Source organism: Cetorhinus maximus, chromosome 1, assembly GCF_964194155.1.
Source record: "Cetorhinus maximus chromosome 1, sCetMax3.hap1.1, whole genome shotgun sequence".
NCBI lineage: Eukaryota > Metazoa > Chordata > Chondrichthyes > Lamniformes > Cetorhinidae > Cetorhinus > Cetorhinus maximus.
In genome coordinates this window covers 108,613,595-108,629,806 of record NC_135879.1, presented here as the reverse complement: position 1 = coordinate 108,629,806, position 16,212 = coordinate 108,613,595, and the positions used below count along the sequence as shown (strand labels likewise).

Sequence of the window (16,212 nt, the reverse complement as noted above, 5' to 3'; positions counted from 1 at the left end):
GTGCGGAAACTATTGGAAGCAATTCTGAGGGACAGAATTAATCTACACTTGGAGAGGCAGGGATTAATCAAGGACAGTCAGCATGGTTTTGTTAAGGGGAGGTCATGTCTGACCAATTTGATTTAATTTTTCGAAGAGGTGACCAGGTGTGTAGATGAGGGCAATGCATTTGAGGTAGTCTGCTTGGATTTCAGCAAGGCTTTTGATAAGGTCCCGCATGGGAGACTGATAACGAAGGTAAGAGCCCATGGGATCCAAGGCAATTTGGCAAATTGGACCCAGAATTGGCTGAGTGGAAGGAAGCAGAGGGTGTTGGTCGAGGGGTGTTTTTGTGACTGGATGCCTGTGTCCAGTGGGGTTCCACAGGGATCGGTGTTGGGTCCCTTGCTGTTTGTGGTATATATAAACGATTTAGACTTGAATGTAGGAGGGTCGATCAGTAAGTTCACAGATGACACGAAAATTGGTGGGGCGGTAAATCGTGAGGAGGATAGCCTTAGATTACAGGAGGATATAGATGGGCTGGGCAGATGGGCTGATCAGTTGCAAATGGAATTTCAGAATCACAGAGTGAAGAAGAGGTCCTTCGGCCCTTCGAGTCTGCACCAACACGTGAGAAACACCTGACCTACCTACCTAATCCCATTTACCAGCACTTGGCCCATAGCCTCGAATGTTATGACGTGCCAACTGCTCATCCAGGTACTTTTTAAAGGATGTGAGGCAACCCGCCTCCACCACCCTCCCAGGCAGTGCATTCCAGACCGTCACCACCCTCTGGGTAAAAAAGTTTTTCCTTACATCCCCCTTAACCTCCTGCCCCTCACCTTGAACTTATGTCCCCTTGTGACGGATCCTTCAACTAAGGGGAACAGCTGCTCCCTATCCACCCTGTCCATGCCCCTCATTATCTTGTACACCTTGATCAGGTCGCCCCTCAGTCTTCTCTGCTCCAATGAAAACAAACCAAGTCTATCCAACCTCTCTTCATAATTTAAATGTTTCATCCCAGGCAACATCCTGGTGAATCTCCTCTGCACCCCCTCCAGTGCAATCACATCCTTCCTATAATGTGGCAACCAGAACTTCACACAGTACTCCAGCTGTGGCCTCACCAAGGTTCTATACAACTCCAACATGACCTTCCTACTTTTGTAATCTATGCCTCGACTGATAAAGGCAAGTGTCCCAAATGCCTTTTTCACCACCCCACTAACATGCCCCTCCGCCTTCAGAGATCTATGGACACACACGCCAAGGTCCCTTTATTCCTCAGAACTTCCTAGTGTCATGCCGTTCATTGAATAGTTCCTTGTCAAATTACTCCTTCCAAAGTGTATCACCTCACACTTTTCAGGGTTAAATTCCATCTGCCACTTATCTGCCCATTTGACCATCCCGTCTATATCTTCCTGTAGCCCAAGACACTCAACCTCACATTTAACCACCCGGCCAATCTTTGTGTCATCCGCAAACTTACTAATCCTACCCCCCACATTGTCATCTATGTCGTTTATAAAAATGACAAATAATAGGGGACCCAGCACAGATCCCTGTGGTACGCCACTGGACACTGGCTTCCAGTCACTAAAGCATCCTTCTGTCATCACCCTCTGTCTCCTCCAACTAAGCCAATTTTGAATCCACCTTATCAAATTACCCTGTATCCCAGCATCCGCAGTAGTTTTTTGTTTTTACCCTGTATCCAATGTGCATTTACCTTCTTTATAAGTTTCCCATGTGGGACCTTGTCAAAGGCTTTGCTGAAATCCATATAAACTACATCAACTGCACTACCCTCATCTACACACCTGGTCACCTCCTCAAAAAATTCATTCAAATTTGTTAGGCATGACCTCCCTCTGACAAAGCCATGCTGACTATCCCTGATCAAACCTTGCCTCTCCAAGTGGAGATAGATTCTCTCCTTCAGAATTTTCTTCAATAGTTTCTCTACCAGATAAGTGTGAGGTGATGCACTTGGCCAGGACAAAAAAAGCAAGGGAATACACAAATGGTAGGACCCTAGGAAGTACCGAGGATCAGAGGGACCTTGGTATGCATGTCCCTTAAGGTAGCGGGATAGGTAGATAAGGTGGTTAAGAAGGCATATGGGATACTTGCCTTTATTAGCCGAGGCATAGAATATAAGAGCAGGGAGGTTATGCTGGAACTGTATTAGCTAGAGTATTGCGTGCAGTTCTGGAATCCGCATTATAGGAAGGATATGATTGCACTAAAGAGAGTGCAGAGGAGATTTACAAGGATGTTGCCTGGGCTAGAGAGTTTTAGTTATGAGGAGAGATTGGATAGACAGGGGTTATTTTCCCTGGAGCAGAGGAGATTGAGGGGGGGACATGATTGAGGTGGATAAAATTATGAGGGGCATGGATAGGGTAGACAGGAAGGAACTTTTCCTCTTAGTGGAGGGATCAATAACCAGGGGGCATAGCTTTAAGGTAAGGGGCAAGAGGTTTAGAGGGGATATGAGGAAGAATTTTTTCACCCAGAGGGTGGTGGGAATCTGGAACTCACTGGCTGAAAGGGTGGTAGAGGCAGAAACCCTCATAACATTTAAGAAGTATTTGGATGTGCACTTGCAATGCTATGGCATACAAGGCTATGGGCCTAGTGCTGGAAAGTGGGATTAGAATAGTTAGGTACTTGTTTGACCGGCGCAGATCGATGGCCCAAAGGGCCTTTTTCTGTGCTGTAGACCTCTATGACTCTATGACACTTTACACAAACGCATTGGCAAGCTTTTGGATAGATTTGAGCTTTAATATTTTCATGCTTTTTTCAAAAATTATCCACAGTAAAGTTAGAAAGATTTAGAATGCATCCAAAATATGACTTAGTTTGTGTGACACTGAAAGGTTTCTTTAGATTAATTCTACGATCAGGTATGCATGACAAAGAGAGCTACGTGCTGGAACTGCTGATTAGAAACTCTAAAGTCCACAGTCCTCAACTTTCCATCCTTGCAAATCCCTGAAAGTGCAACTCCTCTATGCAAATACCAGGAATTAGCCCTAATCTTTGCAGCTACCAGCCTTTCAGTGCCACGGCAGCGATGGTCATATTTTGAGTGAATGCTAAATCTTTCTAACTTTACTACAATTAACTTCCAAAAAAAGCTTGAAAATATTAAAGCCCAAATCTATCCAAAAGCTCACTAATGCATTTGTGTAGAGTGGTCACACAGACTAGTCTTGAAAGGTGTGCACCATAAGTAGAGTGCAAAGGTTAGGAATTTGGTGAGAGTGGGAATTCTCTGCAAGTACTTGTGAGTATACCTCAAACTGAAATTTAATTTAACACTTTGAATTTGACTTCAAATTTTTAAAGTGGTAAAAGAAACTGTAATTTGGTTAACAGAAATTGTCAGCGGCAATTAAATCAATGTGCGATTTCCTGAAGAGGTGCTAATTGCAGTAAGCAGGAAGCTGAGTTGAGCACTGGCAATTTGAGTGCAGCTCAAAAAAGATTTTAAAATAAACAGTAGCTGCTACAGTGCGCCAGATTTTCATGCCTCTGTCCATGTTGGAACAGAGCCGGAAGAATTTTTAAAATGGCTGGCTTGAACCAGATTTTGGGATTCCTGCCCCATTCCTGTCTCCAACAATTTTTGACAACACTGGATAAGCATGCGGGTAGGGAGTCTGCATGCAGCACTCCCAACCATGTTGGCTCCATTGCGGAGATAGACATTTCAAACCCCCCTGCAATTTTGATGGAGTCACGCCAGCTTTTGCAGGAGATATGGTTCATGTCTCCTCAGAGGAGTCTTGACTTTGGGAGACCCCTAATTTGGAGTCAGGACCTCTTGTCAGATAATCTTAAAAGGTGTTTAGATGGCGTATAATATATTTTTTTAAGTTTTTATGTATGTGTTTAAAGCTTTTGTATGGCTTCAAGTATGTTTTCAATGCACTGGTTGATCATAGAGCACTGTCCTTAAATTGACTCACACAGTGTCAGGTTTCAGATGCATTGGAGTCCTTTCTCCTTCCTCTTCTGCATTCTGTAATATGAAGAATCAGGTATGGATGTATGTAGGGAACCTTACGGTTTGGTTTTCACATTGACTTAATGTCTGAGTGAACCTTTGAAGCACTCTTCCAGTATGCACAAGGACAGAACCAATGAGCCATGTATTAATACTGGCAAGTTTTTGAAATTTCATGAAATTTTTAAATAATCAGCCATTCAAAAATTCCTTTGAAAAACCAGGTCGCTCTTACATTCTCACAAAACTGCCTACCAATCAACAGAAGCAGGCTGAACAGATGGCCAAAGATCAGTTCTGCAGATGGCCACATTATGAATGCTTGGCTGAGCTCTGAGAATGACTGTGGGGGCTGTTTACACAACTTGAAGGGGATAGCTAGCTTGTTTAATTGACAGTTTTATTAGCTTGTAATAAGTTTATCTTTCTTTGAAGTGGTTTTTCAATGTTGGATCATTTGGACAAGATTAAGAAATGTTAAGAGGATTAAAAGTTTTTTCAATGGGACTTTCACTGCCTGTGCTTAATTGGCAGTTTTATGAGAATGCAAGAGGGGCAATTTTTTCATAGGGCTTTTGAATGGCCATTTTTAATTTCATGAGGATTTCAAAGACTTATCAGTGTTATTATGCGGCTCATTGGCTGTGTACCTAGTGCATACTGGGTGGTGGGCATGTGGGCATGGAGGGGTTTGGAGGGGGCATGGGAGATATGAGGGGGCATGGAGGTGATGGATGGGGGAGTGACAGGGTAAGGGCTAGAGGACCTAACAACCATGAATTGAACTGGGCCGAGGTCACAATAAATGGAGCCGGGCCTTTCAGTTTGTCATCCACCCATCTGGATTGCAACCCTGGGCATGCCGCGTGAGGTGGCAGCCCCAACTTCAGCCTGTTCCCACCTCCTCCGTTTGAAAATACGATGGGTGGGCACTGCCAGGACAGTGGCCGAATTGTGAATTCAGGAAAATTCCCGACTCCCAATTCCTATCTCGAAGATAAAAATCCGGCCCAAAGAGTGTTCAGGGAAGGAGTGCATCACTAATATAGTGAAAGTGTTAAAATTTTGTGAGAGTGGGAATTTGGTGCAGGGGTAAGGGGAGGTGTTGCTTTTTTCCACCAATACTTGTAATTGTTCATGTAAGCTTGAGGCAGTAAGTATTTAAAATTTTGTCCAGTGTTTTACTCCTTAGCACAGCTTAGCACAGATTAGTGTGTAGAAAAAGAAAATAACTTATAACAAGCTAAAAATTCAATATAAATAAAATAAATAGCCTAGACTAAGATATGGCAGAGCACATTGTGCTGCTGATCTACAATTTGTGGGAGTTTGCGGACAGCGAGTCCGACCCGAACTAATGTATCTGCAGTGGATGTCTCCATCTCAAATCTCTCAGGTTCAGATTCATTGAGCTGGAGTGCAAGTTGGAGACATAACGACACATAAAGGAGAGAAAACAGCATCTGGACAGTTTGCTACAGACATCAGTCACACCTCGTAGAGAGGTGCAGGTTCAGAATGGCTTGGTATGACCAATATTGTTCAGTGTAAGGGGAACAAGGGCAGGATTTTGCATTTGGGGTCAGGACACTGACATCGGGTCTATTTTCATGTCCCAACCCCACTCCAGGAGGGTGGGGCAGTGGGAGAGGGGTGGGAGCAGGTGGTAATAGACATAACCTGCAATTTTGCTCGAGGTCAGCAGCTAATTGCTGGAGGTCGGGTTTTGCAGAAATTAGCCGCAGCAGGCGCAGGGCAAAGGTGGGACTCTGCAAATGCGGGTCTAATTTAAAGGCATGTTGGTGGCCATTATAATAACTATGGAAGGCCAAAGTCAGCAGGAGAAGAGACAGTGGGCTGGCAACCATGGCAAGGCTGCTCCATGGTTTTCTGATGCAGCCCATGAGGTGATATTGGAAGCAGTACAAAAGAGGCAAGGGATCTTGTTCCCTGAGTAACAGGAGAAGGCCAGCAACCAAACTAAGCAGGCCTGGCAGGAGGCAGCAGAACGTGTGTGTAGCCTCAGTGTCATGAAGAGGACTGGGCGCAGAGACATTAGTGGTTTAATGACCTTCTTTCTGGCAAAGTGAATGTAAAGCAGATGACAGGCCTCCAAGTCTGCAACCACCAGCAGATACAGCAGCTGAGCAGCCTGAGGGTGCATGGTGCTCCTGAACATGGGAGAAATGTGTGCCCAAGGTGATCACTGACCTATAAGCAAGCCTCAGACCCCCAGCATTGTTGAGAACCTAGCAGCACTGATAATATGCATCTTCTTACGTAAATGAGCCACTGGCATTGGTGAGAGAGGCAGGAGAAAAGGGAGCAGAAGCAAGGGAGAGGGTGCGCACTGGAGGAGGAGTGCCAGATGCTCACCATCCTGCCTGCTAGAAGGAGGCAGCACTTGACATCATGAGAGTGGCACTGCATGAAGAAGTGTGCGATGCAGAGAGAGGAATGCCTGAAGGAGAGAGTGAAGAGATATTAAAACTTGTAGCTGAAGTGGCCACAGAGCACTCCATCTGACAACATGCCAAAGCCTCAGCTGCACTGGGAGGCTTCAGCTTGGCAGAGGCAAGAGCCGTCAGAGCCTACTTCTCAGCCTCCTACTTATGTCTCCCACAGGACCAGCCAAGGAGGGAGAGCATGCGAGTGCTGCTGCAGCACCACTGAGAGCCTTGGAGGAAACAGGACCACCAAAACAAGCATCATCATATCATTCAAGCACACCCTTCACCAGCACAGGTATTCACATTGGTCAGTCCTCATGCGCAATAGCAATGGGTGGAGAGCAGGTCACGATTGAGCAGGAGGTTGTCACAGGACAGAAGCAGCTGTGGACAGTCCATCATGGAGGATGGAGGACAGACACAGCCATGCTCAGCTGGGCGCAAATGCAGGGCCTTGTGAGTAACAAGTAAAGCGGCTCTACTTTGACCGGCTTTGAGAGGCATGCGGCCACATGTTGGAGTTCCCTGCGGCATTGTCGAGTCACGTGCTGAGAGTGAAGGAGCCCTTTCAGCTCATGTGCACCACAATAGCTCAGGGCTTTGAACAAATGAGTTTCCCTATTGACAGAGCGGTCAACCTCGTGGAGAGCCATAGGTAGCAGCTCTCGGATGAATGGAGGAACTGTACACTGACATGCACAAAATGCATACTATTATCTGTGGCACTGACCAGGCAGTGACACTGTTGGTGTAAAGAGGCATGGAGTGGATGCCATTTGTGGCCCAGCTGGTGGCCCCCTCCTGCAATCCAGATCACCAACCAAGGGCTGAGGCAGTCGCCAAGTAGGATGAGGGTGCCACTCCTAATGAGACACAATCATCTTCATCTTGGATCATCTGACTGAGGGAAGATCTATGAAGCAGGGCCCAGTGACAGAGGCTGCCCCATCCCATGTCCATAACCTCTTCTTTGGCGGTACATTTGATGCTGTGGATACGGCCTTCATTGCCTTCCTGCCCCTCGTTCCTATACTCTGCCCTCGTCGTGCCTGGGGCTCTGTATTTGCCTGAAGATGTTGATCCTCATCGTTACTGGTCCCTGTCGCCGAGTGCCTTAATCCCATGTCCCAGCTGTTGCCTTGTTTGCAGTCAGCTACAATGATTACTGGACCACCACCTCTTACAGCCCCATGAACCAGAGAGGGTCTCAAGCCCCACCACTGACCAAACGAGCACAAATCATTTGCTCCGCTTACTCTGCTCACCTAATGGCTCTTGTGTACAAATGACTGAATGCCCCTCGCAGTTGAGCACCATCTTATGGACCCACCTAATTGAATGGCACAACCATGACTTCCTGTTGCCTCATCTGGAACTGTGCCTCCCAACAAAAATTGCAAACTGACATACTTGTTAGCAAGCTTAATTAGCCTTTGGCCTGAATCAGTGACCTGAATCAAATGGGTTTCCATGTTCCACCTTACCACCACCCGCCCTGAGCAAAATCACTGATTGTCAGAATGGTAAGGTGAAACGGCACAACAGCTGGTGGAGTGATTGTAAATACGGACCCATCTCCATTCTTGCCCCTATAGTCAGGCAGAAATACTGTTCTAAGGAAACTGATCCTATTCAACAAGGACAATGTATTTGCTACCTGTGAAGATACAGATAAAGAGAATATGGATATGGATACGGAAGGACAGCCAGAGTGCAGACCTCGGCAACTTGGAGGAGGAAGCTGACAAAGAGGGGAGAAGGAACGGAATGTAATGTTGTAGCTGTACTGGAGTCAATAATTCGGGGAACAGAAAGCATTCTTTGTAAGCAGGATCAAGTGTCCTACATAGTACGTTGCCTACCTGCTGCCAGGGTCAGGGACATCTCAAACCAGCTTGGCTTGAAAGGATATTGAAAGATGAGGAGAAATTTCTTCATTCAAAGTGTTGTGAATCTCTGGAATTCTCTATCTCAGAGGTTATGGATCCATTGTTGAATATATTTAAGGGCTGAGATAGGCAGTTTGTTGGTCTCTCGGGGTGTCAAGGACTATGGGAAGCAGGTAGGAAAGGGTACAGGCCAAAAATCAGCCATGATCAGAATGAATGGCGGAGCAGGCATAAGGGGACATATAGTCTACTCCTGATCCTATTTCCTAATTCTTATGTTCTTATGAGGAGCTTCATGTTGGGACCAAGAGCAAAAGGAAGAGTAGGCATGAGGCTCTGTTTGGAGAGTATCAACAACTAGTAGCTAATTTAAAATCCAGGGCTTCAAGCTTTATAATCTCTGGATTATGACCCAAACCACATGCAAACTGGCATGCGGTAAGGAAATTAGAGAAAAGAACACATGGCTAAAGGAGTAATGTGGGAAGGAGGAGTTCCATTTCATGGTGCCAATATTGGGACATAAGGCACTGTACTATTGGAACAAGCTCCAATTGAACTGGACTGGGACCGGTTCATAGTGGAGTTGCTAAATTGGGCAGTCACAAGGACTTTAAATTAGTGTGTGTGTGTGTGTGTGTGTGTGTGTATGTATATGCATAAGCGTGTGTGTTGTGCGAGGAGGGGGCGGGGGAGGCCTGTGTGTGTGTGTGCGCGCACGTATTGTGGGAGGAGGGGGCAGGGTGGAAAAGGTAGCATAAATAATATTCAAAAACAAACAAAACAGAGAAGAGTAACAGTTAGAATTGTGCTTAGGCACTTCAGGTAAAAGGAAAACTAGAAGATGTAAAATAATTAAACCATTGGAGCAAAGTGAGAAATGTATGAGTAAAACAGCAGAGCCAAAGGACGGGATAGGGTGTGTGGCCCAAATAAGTACACAGAACATGAGTTACAAGTAAAATGAATTTCAGGCACAAATTTAATTTAGAAGGTACTATAGCTGCAAGATTATCATGATAGAGAACTAAATACACCAGATTGCAAGGTTTAGAGGAAAGATAGGGAAAATGGTAGGGAAGGTGGGTAGACTTAGTGATTACGAAAGAAATCAGTTCAACAATAGGAAAGGATATAACAAGAGGTAAGCAGCCAGTGGAGATTTTATGCATAGAATTCAAAAAATAAAAAATAATTTAAGCAGTGTGAGTTGTACATAGGCCCCCTGCAAGTAGCTGAGAAGTGGTAGATTATATAAATGTACAGGTTAGACAAACATGTAGCAAAGACAGGGTGGTTTTAATGGGGGATTTTAATTTTCATACAGATTAGGATAAGATTAGCACATGACAGAAAGCTGGTGAGCTTCTTGACTGTGTCCAGGGGAGGTGATGGCGTAGTGGTATTGTCACTGGACCAAAGACCCAAGATAATGCCCTGGGGACCTGGGTTCAAATCCTACCATGGTGGAACTTGAAATCAATAAAAACCTGGAATTCAATGAAACTATTGTAGAAATTGTTTAAGGAGGTGTCAGCTGTGGCTCAGTTCATAGCACCCTCGCCTTTGAATCAGAGGGTTGTGGGTTCATGTCCCACTCCTGGAAAACCAAGAACTGTGATTGTACTCGGAAGAGTTGCAATCTGTGACTGTTGATAACTCGAAAGAGTTTGACTGTGTCCAGGGGAGTTTTCTGCAGCAATATATCCAAGAAACAAGAGTGGGAGGCATCCTATATTAGATTTAGTAAAGAATAATGAGTCATATTTGGCTAACAGCTAACTGTGCATGAATATTTATCTAATAGCAATCATAATATGATTGAATTCAATGTATTGTTTTAAAGGGAAAAACACAGAACTGCTAATTTAATTAAACAGTCGGATTCCCCTAGTCCACACCAATTCTAAATCAGCTGCTAGGCACTGGCTGAGGCCACTCGCCTGCTGAGGAGGCCGATGGGCACCACAGCTGGGGCATACGAGGAGACAGGCAACTGTGCTGGAGTAAGACAGAGACCAAGAGAGTAGTGCATTAGGCTCACGTGGTAAGTTCTGGTAAATCCTGTTACATCCTTTTCAGGTTTAACTATAAATTAAGAATCAAAATCTGACATGAGTAAGTTAGGCTAGCTTGTTAAGTAGAGAACTGCCTGGAGTGGCAGTTAACTGTCAATCACCTGAAAGCAGCTGGTTCAAGTGTTGTTAATTATTGTAGTAGAAAGCTAAACTAGCTAGAATAAAAGCAAAATGGTGCAGATGCTGGTAATCTGAAATAGAAACAGAAAATGCTGGAAAAACTCAGCAGGTCTAGCAGCATCTGGAGAGAGAAGGAAGAGTGGAGAGAGAAACAGTTAATGTTTCGAGTCGGTATGACTCTTCAGAGCTGGAGAGGTAGAAATGTGATGGATTTTATAAAGTTTAAGAGGCGGTGAAACAAATTAGAAGGTCAGGGATAGGTGGGAACTCAGGGGAGATTTGACAAAGATGTCATGGACACAAGGCAAAAGAAGTGTTAATGGCTGTTAAAGACTACAGAAGGTGCTGATAGTGGCATAAATGTAAGACAGCTGAATGTGTTAAAAGCAAAGCTTATTAGCTAAACTAGCTAGTGACTCATTAGAGGGTCTTATAAAAAATTAGGCTTTTCAAACTCTTTCGAGTTATCAACAGTCACAGATTGCAACTCTTTCGAGTACAATCACAGTTCTTGGCTTCCGGGAGTGGGACATGAACCCACAACCCTCTGGTTCAAAGGCGAGGGTTCTATGAACTGAGCCACAGCAAGCTGCACAGTCAGTAAGGGACCTTTGAGGAGACAGGTGACTACGTCAGAATGAGATGGAGACCGAGTGAGTAGCGAGTTAGGCTTATGTGGGAATTCAGTGCAAGGGGGAAAATGGTGTGGTATACATAGGAATTATTCTAAGTCGGGAACAGGAGCAGCTGTGCAGAGATGAACACTGATGCAAATCTAACCTTCGATGCTGAGTTTGGAAAAAAAAAAATCAAACAGTGACACCACAGGAAAACAGTAAGTTCATTGGTTGGTAAGAAACTGCTGTTAGGGAGTGTCTTTAAATAGCTGTAAATTAGAAAGTATATTATTTTTAAAGAAGTAGCTACTGGGGAAGTCAAGGTTAGTTAATAAAGTAATATAAGTAAACCAAAGTAAAATAAAGTTATCGTAAGGGAAGTAAAGTTAAGACATGGCAGGGCAGCTTGGTCGTGCAGAATGCTTATCCTGTAATAAATGGGAAGTCGTGGACATTACTGGTGACGTAGACGACCACAATATGCAGGAAGTGCTGCCATTTGCAGAAACTTGAGTTCTGGATTTTGGAGCTCAAGTAGCAGCTAGTCATTGTGGTGCATCTGCGAGGCTGAGAATGACATGGATAGCATGTCCAGAGAGTTGGTTACACTGCAGATTAGGAGCCTGGAGGCAGAAAGGGGATGGGTGACTGACAGGCAATCCAAGAGAACCAGGCAGGTAGTGCAGGGGTCCTGTTCGTTAATCAGTTTTCTGTTTTGGATATTGGTGAGGGCGTATTGGTTCCTCAGATGTGTGCAGTCAGAGCCAAGTTTGTGGCACCACAAGTGGCTCAGCTGTACAGGAGCAGTAGAAGAAAGGAAGAGCAATAGTGATAGGGAATTCGTTAGTTAGGGGAAGACAGGTGTTTCTGCGGCCGTAGACGTGACTCCAGGATGCTATTTTGCCTCCCTGGTGCCATGGTCAAGGTTGTCACCAAGCGGCTGCAGGATATTCTTCTGGGGAGGGTGAACAGCCAGAGGTCGTGGTCCACGTTGGTACAAATGACTTAGGTAGGAAAGGGAATGTGGTCCTGCAATCGGAATTTAGGGAGCTAGGTAGAAAATTAGCAAGCAGAACCTCAAAAGTAGTAATCTCCAGGTTATTCCCAGTGCCATGTGCAAGTGAGTACAGAAATAGGAGGATAAGGCAGATGAATGCGTGGCTGGAAAGATGGTGCAGGAGGGAGGGCTTTAGATTCCTGGGACACTGGGACTGGCTTTGGGGGAGATGGCACCTGTCAAAGCCGGATGGGCTGCATCTGAACAGAGCTGGGACTGAGTTCCTTGCGGGGTGTTTGCTAGTGCTGTTTGGAGGGCTTTAAACTAACTCAGCAGGGTGTGCGAACCAGGAGAGGATATTAGACAGGAATACCAAGGTGCACAAAATACTGGGAGAGACAGATAGTACTTGTATAGTGAATAGTAAGTTAATAGCTGGAGTCGGAGTAACGGAGAAAGTAATGAAGACTAAATCAGGGTTACTGTGCATGTATGTGAATGCATGGAGTACAGTAAGATTGGTGAGTTACAGGGCAAATCGCCATATGGAAATATGATGTTGTAGCATTAATAGAGACCTGGCTCAAGGAAGGGCAGGACTGGATGTTAAATATCCATGAGTACAAGGTGTTCAGGAAAGATAGGGCAGGAAGAGAAGGAGAAGGGGTGGCAATATTGGTTAAAGAGAGCATTGCAGTGCTTGAGAAAGAGGGTTCCAAGGTCAGAATCAATTTGGCTAGAGCTAAGAAACAAAAAGGGTGCAGTTACATTGCTCAGTGTAATCTATAGACTGCCAATTAGTGGGAAGGATGTAGAGGAACAAATCTGCAGGGAAATTACAGAGAAATTGCAAACATTATAGAGTAGAGTAGTTATAATGGTGGACTTTAATTACCCAAATATAGACTGGGATGGTGTAAAGGGTAAGAGTTCCTAGATTGTGTTCAGGAGAACTCAAGAGGGCATTAGATGATTATTTGAATGGAAACAATGTGCCGGGTTATGGGGAAAAGGCAGGAGAATGGCACTAAGTCATAATGCTCATTCGGAGAGCCGGTGCAGGCACGATGGCCAAATGGCCTTCTTCTGCGCCGTAATAATTCTGTGATTCTGTGAGCTAATAAACTTCCAGATTTAAGTGAGACTGTCTTCAATGGAATGAGACTGAGGATGTTCACAGTAAACTGGGCAAATCTGTTAATGGACAAAAATGATAGAAGGTCAGTCAGAGGTGTTCAGAAAAGAACTTAATATGATCTAGAACCAGTTTAAACTTCTAAGAGGCAAGAGGTCCATTTGCCAAAAAGACAGCCATGGATAAGTGAAGAGGTAAGAGACAACATAAAATTAAAGGAGAAAGCAGGCAAAAATGTAAAAAAAAAAGCAAAGGTGCTGGTGAATGGGAAAGATACAAAAAACAGAAAAGGGTGACAAAGCAAATAGTAAGAGCTGCAAAAAGGGAGCTTAGAAAGAAATTTGCAAGGGATATCAAAATCAACACACAAAAATTATGTTAGAAAATTAGGGTTGTCAAGAGCAATGCGGTCCCTTAAAAAGGAAATGGCAGACATTTTGAATACATTCTTGAATAAATTATGAAGGATTCTAATAGAATAAATAAGGGAAGGCTAGTTGGGTGTCAGTTATCAAGTGTGTTGACACCAATTTAAAATTATCACTCAGCAATTAAGGAAAGAATCTGGCAGGAATTTTTAGAGCACAGAACGCTTTGTCACTGGGAGATGTTAATGGAGACTTAAGGGAAATCTTAAGGATAAACATTTGAGGTAGAGAAAGATGCAGGACAGTGGGGTGGGCAATGGGCAGTGAGACTCATGAGTGATGATGTGATGGACCTGACAGCCTGCTGGCACTGCAAACTTCTGTAGTTACATGATCATATATCGGCAATTATTACTAATTTTATAGGCCTACACTAGACACTCTCTCAGGGTGTGCATACAGGACACTGCAATCTCACATATGCGACAATCCTGGCCAATATCATTAATAAATAGAACCTGTTTATCTAATTGTTGTTCACAGGATATCCTACCTGCCTCAGCAGCACCCGCTCTCCTGCTGGGGTTGTAAGGGCTCTAGTGCTGCCGGCCTTGTGATTTGTCCAGCAGCATCAGGAGCTCACCCACCATCCTTAATTAGCAGGCTGCCTCCGGGAAAATAGTTCCCCCAGTCTAGGCTCAGGATCCCCATTTGGTCCCAGTGTTAGATTTTCAAGGCACACAGGAAAATCCTGCCCTATGACACTATGGGCAGAATTTTACATCCCACGGGCTGGCGCGCACCCAACCCAAATGGACATGAAATAGCACGAGATGACTTCAGACAAGCGTCCCGACATCATCACGCAGTCATGCGATATTTCACTCAGCGGGCACACAGGGCAGTTGGAAGCATACTCGCCGACAATTAAGTGGGCAATTAAGCCAATTAGCGATGGAATCAACAGCAATTTTACGTGGCTCGTCCACTTTTAAAGTTGGTGAATGGGCCATTCTCCCAGGCGGCATTCACATTTTTGCTCAAACCTCGATTCAGGGCGGGATGAAATCTCCGTGGGGAAATAAAGTAAAAATGGGAACTGGCTTTTTATGAGGTCAGCTTTCAGGTGCTTGATTGTGTTGCATGGACATATTTTGCAGCATTTTTGGTGTGTCCTTTAGTCTGTGGAGGTCTGCAGCTCCCTGGGGCAGCTGTCTGCCTTCAGAGAGCTCTCTCGAAGTTACGTCAGTGCCTGCCATCACTCAATATTTCAGCGCGCATTTCATGCTGACAGGCCCTTAATTGGCCAGCCGGCGTGAAATCGCGGTTGGGGTCCATCGCGGCCCGTGGTCCATTTCCCATCACTCCCAGGCCCGCCAATCATGTGCATCCAACAACCGAAAAGCTCAGGCCTATGCCTTATCTGTAATGGAACTCCCAAAACTTCACATCGTACAGTGGCCTAAGCAATGTTTTATATAAATATATCAGTTGTTACCTCTTTGCTCTTGAACTCCAATGCCCCTCTTTATAAAGCCCAAAACACTTTAGTTTGCTGGAAATGTTCTTAATTCAGATTTATACTTTTCACTATTTTTCAGTACATGGGTGCTCTATGATGGTCTGACAAAAAGCATTTGTACGTTAAGACTCATTCTGAAAATATATCCTAAGCATGAAATGCACCATCTAAAAACTTGGGTGAGAACAAAGAATCTCTCAATGTAAACAAATGAGTCAACAAATCATATGAAGACAGGAACGAGAATTTCTGACTTCTGGAAGTACGTGTCAGATTCCAGCGACAACATGAGCTTGTATTTTCATAGCACCTTGAACATGGTGAAACATCCCAAGCTGCTTCACAGGAGCATGTCGCAACATGTCACACCGAGCCACATAAGGAGATATTAGGGCAGATAACCAAAAATTTGGTTTTAAGGAGTGTCTTACAGGAAGAGAGAGAAATAGAGAGGCATAGAGATTAGGAATGAAATTCCACGGCCTATGGCCCAGGGAGCTGAAGGCACAGCCGCCAGTGGTGAAACAATTAAAATTGGGATTGGACAAGATGCTGGAATTGGAGGAGTACAAAGATATCTGGGGGTTGTAGGGTCAAAGGATGTTAAGGGTAGGGAAGGGCGAAGTCATGGAAGGATTTCAAAATAAGGATGAGAATTTTAAGATCAATATTAATATTCCCAGAAATGGAAATTGCAGCAGGGGTGGTAGCATAGTGGTATTGTCACTGGACTGGTATTCCAGAGAGCCAGGGTAATGCTCTGGGGACCCGGGTTTGAATCCCACCACGGCAGATGGTGAAATTTGAATTCAATCTGGATGACGACCATGAAAACATTGCCAATTGTTGTAAAACCCTGGTTCACTAATGCCCTTTAGAGAAGGAAATCTACTGTGGTCTATATGTGACTCCAGACCCATGTGGTTGACTCTTAAAATGCCCTCTGAACAAGGGCAATGAATGCTGGCCTAGCCAGCGAAACCCACACCCCATGAATAAGTGAAAAAAAGGTCAACTGGAGGTGGGC

General features: G+C 44.7%; 1 protein-coding gene across 1 annotated transcript in view; it reads right to left on the bottom strand.

Annotated features, from left to right (window-relative positions):
* The window catches only part of LOC144682739 (uncharacterized), a 160,588-nt gene that overhangs the window by 116,708 nt on the left and 27,668 nt on the right, over positions 1 to 16,212 (bottom strand). The gene's annotated exons all lie outside the window — the stretch shown is intronic.